The sequence below is a fragment of the Microcaecilia unicolor genome, chromosome 3 (assembly GCF_901765095.1).
Source record: "Microcaecilia unicolor chromosome 3, aMicUni1.1, whole genome shotgun sequence".
Taxonomy (NCBI): domain Eukaryota; kingdom Metazoa; phylum Chordata; class Amphibia; order Gymnophiona; family Siphonopidae; genus Microcaecilia; species Microcaecilia unicolor.
Window position 1 is genome coordinate 218,103,699 of NC_044033.1, and position 13,104 is coordinate 218,116,802.

At 43.0% G+C, this 13,104-nt stretch overlaps 1 pseudogene; it reads right to left on the reverse strand.

Moving 5' to 3' along the window:
* Positions 1 to 1,012: 1,012 nt before the first annotated feature.
* LOC115464367 overlaps positions 1,013 to 13,104 on the reverse strand; it is a 60,307-nt pseudogene continuing 48,215 nt past the window's right edge.

Below are 13,104 nucleotides of genomic sequence, written 5' to 3' on the forward strand. Positions count from 1 at the left end.
TTTGTAGATGTTTTAAAAAACTTAAGTAGTCCTTAAGAGCATGAACTGAAATAGGAAAGGAATTCCAAACTTAGGTAGCTTTATAAGACATGGATGCACATAACTGTCTAATAGACTTAACTGAACCAACTGAAGGAAATTTTAACTTGACCTCATACTAGTTGCCTATTTAAAAGAGCGAAGAACCCAATAAAGTGGGATGGAGTACCTCATAAAAGGACTAAAAGATCGTAGAGTACAATTTAAAATAAGACCTCGTTACCACAGATAATGAATGACGTTTAAGAAAATAAGGAGATATTGGTTCATCACAACATAGTGAAAAAAATTAATCTAATCGCTGGCCAATATTCAGTGCTGGCGCCTTCATCTCTTAGTGGTCTAATATATGACAGCTTTTGAGCTGGCCTAAATTAGGCCACTGAGTAATGAGGGTGATAGCATTGAATATTAAAGGCACCCACATAACACTGGGCTGCCACCTAATTCCTCCTCCCATACTGTCCTTGACCTGTGAATTGTTTTAATGACAGTCAGAGTAAATAATCAGCGGTACTTTCTGGTTTAGTGCCACTGAATATCGGGTGATATAAGGTCCAAGGGGATTTAAGAGGGCAGGAGATTCTCCTACCTATTTAAATTGCTTTGAATATCGGGCTCTTTGAGTAGTAGGGTTCTAGGAGTGAATGCAAGACTAAGGGATAGCATTAATTATCATATTAATTAAAGATCTAAATCAAAGACAGTTCCACAAATTTGAATAGAGGGGAGTGGTAGCCGTGTTAGTCCACTTTTAAAGGTAATCAATAGAAATAAAACAAAATAAAACATGGAAAAGAAAATAAGATGATACCATTTTTAATGGACATAACTTAATACAACCTTCGAAAGCTAATCAAGAAATGTATCATCTTATTTTCTTTTCCATGTTTTATTTTGTTTTATTTCTATTGATTACAAATTTGAATGAACACAGCTTTATCTTCCATAGAATTTCAAAAAAACATTCATTTCAGTTGTTTTTTGTAAGATATTTCCTGCTATTCATATCGGGCCTCAATAGTATAATGCAACATTTGGGCATAAAGATACATCCCAACAGTCCAGCACTGGAAGCTTGTATGGCAAATATCTCCACTGCTACCATGTATTTTCCTCTTGTGCTCAAATATGTTGGGATAAAAGTCAACCAAACACTGCAGAACACCAACATGCTGAAAGTAATGTACTTGGCCTCATTGAAACTGTCAGGTAGATTTCTTGATAAGAACGCAGTGATGAAGCAGATACCAGCCAGAAATCCCAGGAAACCCAGAACACAGTAAAATGCAAAAATTGATCCTTCATTACATTCAATTACTATTGCCCCAGTTTCTGATTGCATGTTATGATATGGGAATGGGGGAGCAGTAAACAACCAGATGAGACAGAGAGTAAATTGAAAAAGAGAGCAGGAAAGTATTATAGTATATGAGATCCTGGAACCCATCCATTTCCGGAGCTTGCTTCCAGGCTTGGTTGCATGAAAGGCCATAACCACAGTGATGGATTTTGCCAGTATGGAAGAGAGTGAGATAGAGAAAATCATCCCAAAGGTAGTCTGACGGAGAATGCAGGTCATGGTTCAGGACGGCCAATGAAAATCAAAGAGCATAGAAAGCAGATCATAAGGGAGATGAGGAGGATATAGCTGATGTCTCGGTTATTGGCTCTCACAATAGGTGTGTCTCTGTAATGAATGAGGATTCCCAGAATGATTGCATTTATAAGAGAGAAGAAAATGCTGCTGGTAGTCAAAGCCATCCCCAGAGCTTCTTCATCGGACAGGAAAATTATCAATTTTGGGATACAGGTATCTCTCTTGTGATTGGACCAATGGTCTTCTTGACATTTCATACAGTTGTCCATATCTGAGGAAGATGAATATTGTTTTAATATCTCATAAACAGCATTGGTTTTTGGATAGTGCATGACCATTAAATTAATACTCTATACTTCAGACTACAGCAGATAATGTTGTCCTATAATTTCTTAATGTTTAGAATGGTGAAGCAGTTTTGATGCACATCAACCAGTTCATAGGTGCCCGGTATAAGAGGCTTGGAGAGGCTAAGCCTCCCCTGCTGTGCTCTGAGGGGTTTAAATTGTTGATTTACCTCTATCCTCACAGCAGGAGCTGTAGTGAAAGCCCTCTAACCTTGTGTAACCAGCTGTAGAAATTGGTTTATGGTTTAATTTGTTTACTTTACTGCTGGGAGAGCAGGGGGGTTTGACTGGAGGTGTCCTGGGTTGCTAGGGAGATATTTAATGAGGATGACTTCCTGACCTGCACTGAGGACAGATAGCAGTAGAATCGGATACTGGGCCAGCATGATCAGAAAAAGTCACCAGACAACAAAGGTAGAAAAATTCATTTTATTTTCATTATAGTGTTTGGAATATGTCCACTTTGAGAATCAGGTGCTCAACATTAAAAGTTTATATTTATTTACTTATTTATGGCATTTTATCCCACATTAAACATGAATTAGGGTGTTTTGTGGCTCTACATGAGAATTGTGATGATATGATCCCTTGTTTCATATTGTTGACGGTCTGCATTTTCCGTATAGGTGGTATATTGGTGTATTAGGTTCTGCACAGTGTAATATTTATGGTACAGTAAGGTTCTGAGTGTGTTTTTGCACAAAGTTGTGCATAGTGTTTTGCAGTTGAGCAATTGTGCTTAGAATATGCTTTGAGCAACCACTTTATTCTTTGACATATGATACATATCTAATATCTAAATTTAATAAAAGGTATTAATTGTGACTTTTATTTTTATTTATTTATTTTTTCTGTGTGTTATCAGACAATTATGGATTTAAGCTCCACCCCTGGCCCCATCCTAACCCCGCCCCCTTTAGCCTCCCCAAACAGTTGGGCCACCGACTGCCTATGAACCAGTTACAAATTGGAATCGGTATGTACAGTAGACAGACACTTTGCTAATTCAACTCATCTCACTAAATAAAAAATACATAGCTGCTATTGTTTCCTCTATATCTTACTCCTTTTTTTTCTTTTGTTTTTCATCTATTTTCTAGAAAGTGAGCAAAATTAACACTGTAAGATTGATATCCAAAAAGACTTAACCAGCCGTAAAAGGCTTCTGGATGGTTAATTCATTTGTGCAGGGCTATCTGCTAATATTCAGTGGCACTGGCTAATTAGTGGCTCCAAAAAGGGGCCAGGCTATAGGAGGGTCATGGGAGGATCAGGGGTGTTCCTTTAATTTATATGCATTATTATGCATTAAAGAGGGTCCATACTTAATTCAGGCACAGGGATTTATAACAAGTTTTTATTGGTGTAAATGGTCACGCCTAAATGTAGTTACGTATCTTTCCACAAAGCGCTATTCTCTAAATGGCACCTAACTAAGCACTGGACACGATTCTATATGTGACACATTATATCTAGGCACGTCTTAAATTCAGATGCGGTTTATAGAATACGCTTAGGCTGGGTGGATGTGTATAGATTTATGTGTGGCTTTTACGCTAGTGCAAAGCTGGTGTAAATGCCTGCGCTTAAATCTACGTGCATAGGCCTGAATAATATAACAACACACGTAAATTTAATTGATGGAACAGAGACACCCAAAGCTCCTTCTCTGACCACACCCCCCATGTTGGCTGCACCTATTAGAATTAATTAAGTCCAATTAGTGATGATAAGTGGGTTTGAAGGGGGGGGGGGGTCTTTTACTAAACAGAGTATTGGTAATGATTTTAAACTGCACCATTCAATATTACTAAACAATATACGACTGCCTCTTGCTATTGTTGACAGGGTTTCAGATTTGTTAGCATTTGCCTGCTTTTAATCCTCTGATGCAGACACTCATTTTCATTCCCACCGAGAGAGACAAGGAGAGATGGATGGTTGATAAGAGGGTAACATAGCATAAGAATTTCATGGTTTATAATGGGATTTTAAAAAAACAGATCTTTGTTAAGTCCTGTGCTGTGGGAATTATTATCTAGGGCAATTTTCCTCAAACTACAAAATAAGAATGATCTCAACAAGAAAAATGGATGAGTATGGCTTATACAGATTTCTTATTTTCCATAATTTTTTGCATACTTCTGAGTTTCACACAGCAGGAGCTGTGGAGGGTCATTTTCGTTGTAACATCCAGACGTTTTTCTGAAAATATTTCCATTAATGTCTAACACACAGGCATAAATGAGAAAAGCATCTAAATTTCTGGTTCGATTATGGCTTTGATGTTTTCAGTCTCAATACATCCATCTGTAAACACCATTTTTGAAGAAAAAAAAAAAAAGGTTCCAGGAAAAAACATAGAAAAACAAGCCATAGGGAGGTCTGTCCAGCAGCATTCCCACTGAACTGACCACACCGACATCCCAGCAGTGCAGAGAGGCAGCTTAGTGGTCAGTGCAGTGAACTTCACATAAAGGGATCCAGGTACAATTCCCACATAAGCCTTTTCATATTGTATAGTGAACCTTCCAGGAACAGAGAAAACCTACTGTACTTAAAGGTCCACCATTTCCTGACCCCTGCAGTGAAAATAGTGCTGCTTCTCACCCTGCCCGCAGTGTCTCTCTGTAATAGGAAGTTCCACCTCAGATCTTCCTGTTGTAGAGAGATGCTTTGGGATGGGTGAGAAGCCAGTGGCATACCTAGGGTAGATGACACCCGGGGCCGGTCATTTTTTAACACCCCCCTCCAAAATCCAGTACTAGGCATACCGAGAATACAAAACACTCAGGACCTATAGAGCAATTCTACCATACCATTAGCAGTCATTTCTACGAGTCACACAAGGAAAACGAAAGCATCTTAAACACTACAGTGAGCACCAGAACATCAATTCACCTATTGTAAAACGAAACCAGACAGAATAGTACAGATCCTCGATCCTGCACAGTCAATGCCAACTGAAAGCCATGTCTTTTTCACAAACACAGATACACCCTAATCCACTATAGAATAAGTAATCATAAACTTTCTATTTAGAGAAAAATTAAACTGAACCCCCAAGATGCCAGACTCTGCATGCAATGCAACACCACAGAAACAGAAAATGTCCCCTAGTACTGTGTAAAATATAAAGACAGCAGATGTCAATTTGAAAAAAACTAACAAATACCAATCACCACTTTACAAATTAACAAATAGAAATAAAACAAATATAGAAAATAAAATACCATTTTATTGGACTAATACATTTAGCTGTCAGAGGCCAAAGCCTTCTTCCTCAGGTCAATACAGTATAGTGCTGTTACAGTATCCTATCCTGACCTGAGAAAGGGGATTTTGCTCTCCGAAAGTTAGTCAAAATTTATTAAAATTAGTCCAATAAAAAGATTACCTTATTTACATGTTCTATTACAAACATTTATTAACACAGCTACAATACTACTTTATCCTAAAGCAAAAAAAAAGTAAAAATATATATTTTATTTACAGTTTGTTGTCTCTGGCTTTCCTCATCTTCTTTTTATTGTCTTCCTTCCATCCAGCATCTGTCTCCGGTCTCTCTCTGCCATCCAGTGTCTGCCCTCTCTGCTGATCCCTCCATCCAATGTCTGCCCTGTCTCTCTGCCCCTTCCATCCACCATCTGCCCCTTTCTAACCTCTCTCTCTCCCCCTTCCATTCATGTCTGCCCTTTCTATCCCTTCCATCCACTGTCTGCCCTTTCTCTCTGCCCCTTCAATCCGCCATCTGCCCTCTCTCCCCCTTCCATTCACCGTCTGCCCTTTCTATTCCTTCCATCCACTGTCTGCCCTTTCTCTCTGCCCCTTCAATCCACCATTTGCCCTCCATCCATCCATCCATCCATCCATCCATCCATCCATCCACAGTCTGTCTTCCCTCTCCCCCGCTTCAATCCACCATTTGCCCTCCCTCTCCCCCCCATCCATCCAGGGTCTGCCCTCCCTCCCTCCCTCCCCCCCATCCATCCATCCATCCATCCAGGATCTCTCTCTGCCCCTTTTTTCAGCCCCCAGTTCCAGCCCCCTTATCCCATCTGCCCCTAGTTCTAGCCCCAGCCCACATCTCCCACCTGCCCCCCTTTCAGCCTCCAGTTTCAGCTCCACTGAACCCCCCCCCCCCCATCTGAAACTCTTTTCTTCCCTCTCCCATCTGAAACTCCTTCCCTCTCCCATCTGAAACCCCACTCTCCCATCTGAAACTCCTTCCCTCCCTCTCCCATCTACATAGAAACATGCAGGCAGATAAAGGCCATATGACCCATCCAGTCTGCCCATCCCCTGTAAACCCTTACTCTTCCTTTTGCTAAGCAACACCACATGCTTATCCCATGCCTTTTCAAATTCTGAACCAGTTCTCGACTCCACAACCTCCACCAGGAGGTCATATATTATGTGAATGTTGGTAACATGGTGGTTCAATTGACACTATCATATCCCCCTTCCCTCAAGATAATTTCACACAGAGTAAGCTGATAGCTTGAACAGCAAAAATTGGGTACCACTGGTTTAGTACCTACATCACTGTTTATACATTTAAACTTTCAATTCAGTGGAGCACCACCTGCCCTCATATTATGATTTTCAGAGACAGGCATGTTTGCAAAGATTAAAACACGTTATGCTCTTCAGCGTATAAATCACTTCCATTCACCCATCACCTAAGTTTCATCAGTGCCGTTTAATTACACACTAATACAACAGAGCACTGACTCAAACATACGAAAGAAGAGGCTGTCCAGTACACGCTAAGAAAGTGTAAAGTTCAGAAACGGTTAACACACAATACTTTTTTTTCCCCCCTGCAAGCCATCTATTCAAATTCAGGGGGGAAAAAAATTCCAGTACGGCTCGGTTCACTTCACACAGGCTGCATTTCCCAAAGACCAAGGTCACAACCTTCAGGCCCTTCCCTCACAGTTGTCCCGCAGCCACGCCTCACGTCTGTGCCCAGTGCGCTGCTTGTAAACGAACAAAGTAAATCTCTCTTAGTCGTCGACTCATCGGGCCTTCCCTCACTGGGTCCAGCCATTGCGGAGGGCGGAACCCAGTGAGGGAAGGCCCGACGAGTCGATGACGAGATTTACTTCGTTCGTTTACAAGCAGGGCAGGCTGCCTGCCACGCCGCTTGCTTGCAGGAGATGAGTGCTGCTGACTGCAGCGCCGCCAGCGTCAACGGAGCACCCCCCTCACCCACTGGCACCCGAGGCGGACCGCCCCCACCGCCCCCCCCCCCTTGGTAAGCCACTGTGAGAAGCAGCACTGTTTTCAGAGCAGCCTGCAAGGGTGAGGAGCAGGGAGAAGGAGCCGCAGAGGAGAGGGGGGCCTGTTGGAGTGCCTTGCTGGGAGAGGTAATAAGTGGTGCCAAAGACAGAATGCGACCACAGCGGGGGGGGGGGGGGGGGGGGGGGTGGGCATAGAAGAATGAGGAAGCAGATAAAAGACAGATAGAAATATTAAGACCAGGGCGGGGGACATGGGAGAAAGAGGAAGCAGAAAAAGAAAAGAAGACAAAGAAAGATTCAGACAGGGTGGGGAGGGGCACGGAAGAAAGAGGAAGCAGATAAAAGACAGAAAGATGGGGACCACATCAGGTGCCATGGGATAAAGAGGAAGCAGAAAAAGATGACAGAGAGAAATATATGAACCGGGGAGGGGGCGGGAGAAAGAGGAAAGAGAGAGATGTGGGGGGCAGGGAAGGATGCTGGAAATAGGGGAGGGAAGGAAATGGAAGGGAAACAATGGTGATCATGAAAGGAGATAAGGGAGGAGATGGTGCCCATTTAAGTGAGGGGAGTGTAAGGGAAGGGATGATTTGGGAAATACGTAGTGTACCTGAATGTAGCTCACCTACAGCTACTACTGAACGTGCGATTGAGAATTTTAATCAATGGGTGTCCCTACTATATATATATATATATATATATATATATATATATATATATATATATATATATCACACAGCTGTCACAGAGCCATGTATTTACTGTTACTGTCACATCTTTGGGGGATGGGAGTGACTATTGGAGGATTTAGGGGGAGTCATGCCTTCATCCCTACAATGTTCAGTTGATCATTTAAGGCAACTTTTTCAGACTTATTCATGACTAGAAAAAGTCTAGATAATAACGTATTTCTATTCTGCCCTGGACCTTTTTTTCTGTTCTATTATAGCAGAAAAATATCCAGATGTAAAGCCAACCCAAGTCTCAGCTAAAGCACACCTCCAAGATGCCCCCATGCAATTTAGATGAACTGCAGAATGAAACATTGAAAATCATGATTTAGATATTTTGATGAGAAAATGGTCCATCTACCACTTTGTGCCACTTTTGAGAAGTTTTTCTCTTTTGAAAATGAACACCATAGCAAATAATCCACAGTCACTGACATGCCACATGATATCACTCACCACTTTGGTTTGAGATTTCTCCCTGTGGACATGGAATACAGTCAAAGCAGCAGATGGGCTCTCCTTTCCTGGTTAATTTCATGAAGCCAGGAGGGCAGCTCTCACTGCATTTTGCTTGAGGAGGTGTCTGAATATTGAAAGAAATTCTGGGTAATTTGACATAACCTTCACCAATGATTGTTAAAATGCAGGTTGCTATATCTGCTCACCTATGGAACAATTCATGCTTTCAAGCATCTGGAATCTGAAATTTAGCTTGAAGTGGAAGTGTCATGTGTATTGATCTTTCTTATTTTACAGGTTACTGTGACAGAGCAGTGTGTAAAATGCTTGTAAAATGTACTGGGTATTTCCTGCAGTGTATTTCTCTATTTTGTCCAGCAGGAGGTGCATGTTTATATTTCGAAGCTGCTGCAGATCCATGGCTAATCTCTTTGTTTAAGCCTTTTGGAAAGGTAGTCTGCAGTATATTTTTAAAACTTCCAGACTGGGCTCTGACTGGCCCAGAAGCTTTTTTCATTTGGATTGTAGTGGTTTTTCCCCCAGTCTCAACTTAGGAGACGAGAGAGAGAAGGCTCTTTGCTGAAGCCCTGTAAAACTGCTATATTTGATAACTGGTGAGCAGCTATATATCCTGATCTCCCCAAGTACTTCCCAGTGGCGTAGCCAGACTGCCAATTTTGGGTGGGCCTGAACCCAAAGTGGGTGGGCACAAAATTTTCTCTCTACCCCCCCCCCCCCCCCCAGCAAAATGTAGTCACACTCAGATGCATTTGTCACACAGGGTAAAGTGCTGCTTTTCAGTGCATCAGATTTCAGAAAATTTATTTAATAGCCTAACGCCCTTTTCAATGAGCTTTCAGAGGCCAAAACCTCCTGCCTCAGGTCAGTATAATGCTGTTACGGTATCCTCTCCTGACCTAAGGAAGGAAGTATTGGTCTCTGAAACTTTATTAACACCATATTACTTTATCCTAAATTAAAAATAAAATTATTTTCTTTACCTTTGTTGTATGGCCATTTACTTTTTCTCATTGTGTTGCTCCCAGTCTCTAGATTCTGCTTTCCTTTGTTTTCGCTTGACTCTTCTGCCAGGGTTTCCTGGCCATTTGTCATTTTTCTCTCCTTTTTCTTTGCTTTCTTCAATATTTTTCTGCCTCTCTCTGTGTCCAGATTTAATTCATTCTTACTATCCATTCTTTAATTTCCTTCATCTACTTATGGCTTTTCATCTTTTTCTCACCCTTGTTCTCCCCATGCCCCTTCCTCTTATTCTCCAATCTTTCACTACTCCCCTTTCCATGCAGCAGCTCTCCTCTTTCTCTCCCCATCCTTCCAGTGTCTCCCCTCTCTCTCCCCATCCTTCCAATAGTCTCCCCTCTTTCTTTCTGCATCCTTCCATCCAGTGTCACCTCTTTCTCCCTACCCTTCCATCCAGCGTCTTCCTCTTTCTCTCCCCATCCTTCCACCCATCTACCCTCTCTCCTGATCCTTCCATCTAATGTCTCTCTCTCCCTCCTTCTAACCAGTGTCTAGCTCTCTACCCTTTTCTGTTCAGTGTCCCTTCTCTCTCCACATCCTTCCAGTCTTGCCCCTTTCTCTCTGCATCCTTTCATCCATCTCCCCTCTTTCTCTCCCCATCCTTCCATCCAGTGTCTCTCTTCCTATCCATCCGTTTTCCCTCTTTCTCTGCCATCCTTCCATCCGTTTTCCCTCTTTCTCTGCCATCCTTCCGTCTGTTTTCCCTCTTTCTCTCCCCATCCTTCCGTTTTCCCTCTTTCTCTTCCATCCTTCCGTCTGTTTTCCCTCTCTCTCCCCATCCTTCCGTTTTCCCTCTTTCTCTGCCATCCTTCCGTCTGTTTTCCTTCTTTCTCTTTCTCTCTCGATCCTTCCGTTTTCCCTCTTTCTCTCCCATCCTTCCGTTTTCCTTCTTTCTCCCCAGTCCCCATCCTGCCATCCGTTTTCCCTCTCTCTCCCATCCTTCCGTTTTCCTTCTTTCTCCCCAGTCCCCATCCTGCCATCCGTTTTCCCTCTTTCTCCCCAGTCCCCATCCTGCCATCCGATTCAGGCCCGCCAGCCCCAGCTACAAAAAGAAGAAGCGCTCAGCTGATTGAGCTGAGCGTCGCCGCCAACGTTAACAACGAGAAAAAAATGTAAAAAAAAAAAAAAAAAAATGCGGCACCGTAGGCAGCCTCGAAGCATTGGCTGCTGGCTCTGCAGGCTCCTCCCGTCTCTTACGTCACTGCCCCTGCTTCGCTCCAGGGGCAGTGACGTAAGAGATGGGAGGAGCCTGCAGAGCCAGCAGCCAATGCTTCGAGGCTGCCTACGGTGCCGCGCTTTTTTTTTTTTTAACATTTTTTTCTCGTTGTTAACGTTGGCGGCGGCGCTCAGCTCAATCAGCTGAGCGCTTCTTCTTTTTGTAGCGCCGGCCCTGCTGCTCAACAGAAAAAGCAGCAGTGGCCGGCAATGGGAGTGGGTGGGCCAGAGCTGAAATTGGGTGGGCCTGGGCCCACCCAGGCCCACCCGTAGCTACGCCCCTGGTACTTCCTAAATATATTTTTTATAGAATAAACACAATTGTTTGTTCACCCTGCTTGCCTGTACTGATAATGAATCCTGTTGGTTTGTGTTTTGGATCTGTGAGTGCTTTCTGGGAACTGTGGAACCACTAGGAGTGAGGCTTCAGGAACCTATAAATCACTGGGGATAATTTGAGAGTGGGAGACTGTCACTCGCCCAAATGTGGTTGTGAGACAGTTGGTGGAAGGAGGGTGCTAGTTTACAGTATAAGTGACAGCTGCAGGTGGACTTGAGCATAATGAGAGAGCAGGAAAAAAATATGCCCATTGTCCCCTTCAACTCCTAAGCAGCTTGTAGATCAAAGGAAAAAACACAATTTGGAGTGCCTGAATACAAATGCTAGAAGCCAAAAAAATAAGATGGGAGAGATAGAATATATAGCACTAAATGCTGAGGTATACATAATAGACATCTCAGAGACTTGGTGGAAAGAGGACAATCAATGGCACACTGTGCTAACAGGGTACAAATTGTATCGCAATGAAAGAGAGGATCAAATTGGAGGGGGGTTGCACTATATGTTAAAGAGGGAATTGAGTCAAATAAACCAAACATTCCACACAACGCAGATAGCAGCATGGAAACATTATGGAAAGAAATTCCATGTGTGAAGGGAAAGAGTATTCTAGGGCTGTAGTACTGTCCGCCGAGACAGAACAAACAGACGGATGAAGAACTGTTTACAGAGATTAGGAAAGTTGGCAAATTGGGCAATGCTATAATAATGGGTGATTTAAGTTACCCTGATATTGAGTAGATAAATGTTACGTCAGGGAGTTCCAGGGATATAAAATTTCTATATGTAATAAATGACTACTTTTCTCTCCTCTGCCTCTTCGAATAGCGGTCATTTATCGTCCCCCTGATAAGTCCTTTTCATCCTTTCTCAGTGACTTTGACGCCTGGCTTGCCTTCTTCCATGATCCTTCCTCCCCCTCTCTCATCCTTGGTGACTTTAATATTCCTGCTAATGATCCTTCCAACTCTTATATTTCCAAGTTACTCGCTTTAACGTCGTCCTTTAATCTCCAACTATGCTCCACCTCCCCCACTCATCAAAATGGTCACTGTCTTGATCTCATCTTCTCCTCCAACTATTCACCTTCTAGTTTCCTTGCCTCTGATCATCCCTCCTCTGATCACCATTTTATAACTTTCACACTTAAATCTCCTCCCTTCCAGTCCCGTCCTATCCTATCTAATTTATCTAGGAATCTTCACGATATTGACCCTTCATCTCTATCCTCCCATGTTTCAAACCTCCTCTCTACTGTGGCACCATCCACGTCTATCAACGAGGCTGTTTCTTCTTACAACAATACTCTATCCTCTGCCTTAGACACTCTTGCACCTTTGATGACCCGCCCTGTAAGGCGTACAAAACCCCAACCTTGGCTGACTTCTAATATCCGCTACCTACGTTCCTGTACCCGCTCCGCCGAACGCCTCTGGCGGAAATCTCGGGCCCTTGCTGATTTCTTACACTTTAAGTTCATGCTGACCTCCTTCCAATCTGCTCTTTTACGTGCCAAACAGGATTATTATATCCAACTGACCAACTCTCTTGGCTCTAATCCTCGACTTCTCTTCACCACATTGAACTCTCTCCTCAAGGTGCCCCCTCCCCCAACTCCCCCTTCATTATCTCCTCAGACCCTTGCTGAATTCTTTCACAACAAGGTTCAAAAGATAAACCTTGCTTTCTCTACCTCACCAGCTCTCCCTCCACTAGTCCGTTCCCCTCTCTCTCCTTCCCCTCATTCCCTTTCCTCCTTTCCTGAAGTTACTATTGAGGAAACTACACTTCTCCTTCCTTCCTCAAAATGTACCACCTGTCACTCTGATCCCATTCCCACCCACCTTCTTAATGCCATCTCACCCGCTCTTATTCCTTTTATCTGTCACATTCTCAACCTCTCACTTTCCACTGCCACTGTCCCTGCTGCCTTTAAACAAGCTGTGGTCACACCTCTCCTTAAGAAGCCTTCACTTGACCCTACTTGTCCCTCTAATTACTGACCCATCTCCCTCCTTCCTTTTCTCTCCAAATTACTTGAGCGTGCTGTTCACCGCCGATGCCTTGATTTTCTCTCCTCACATGCTAT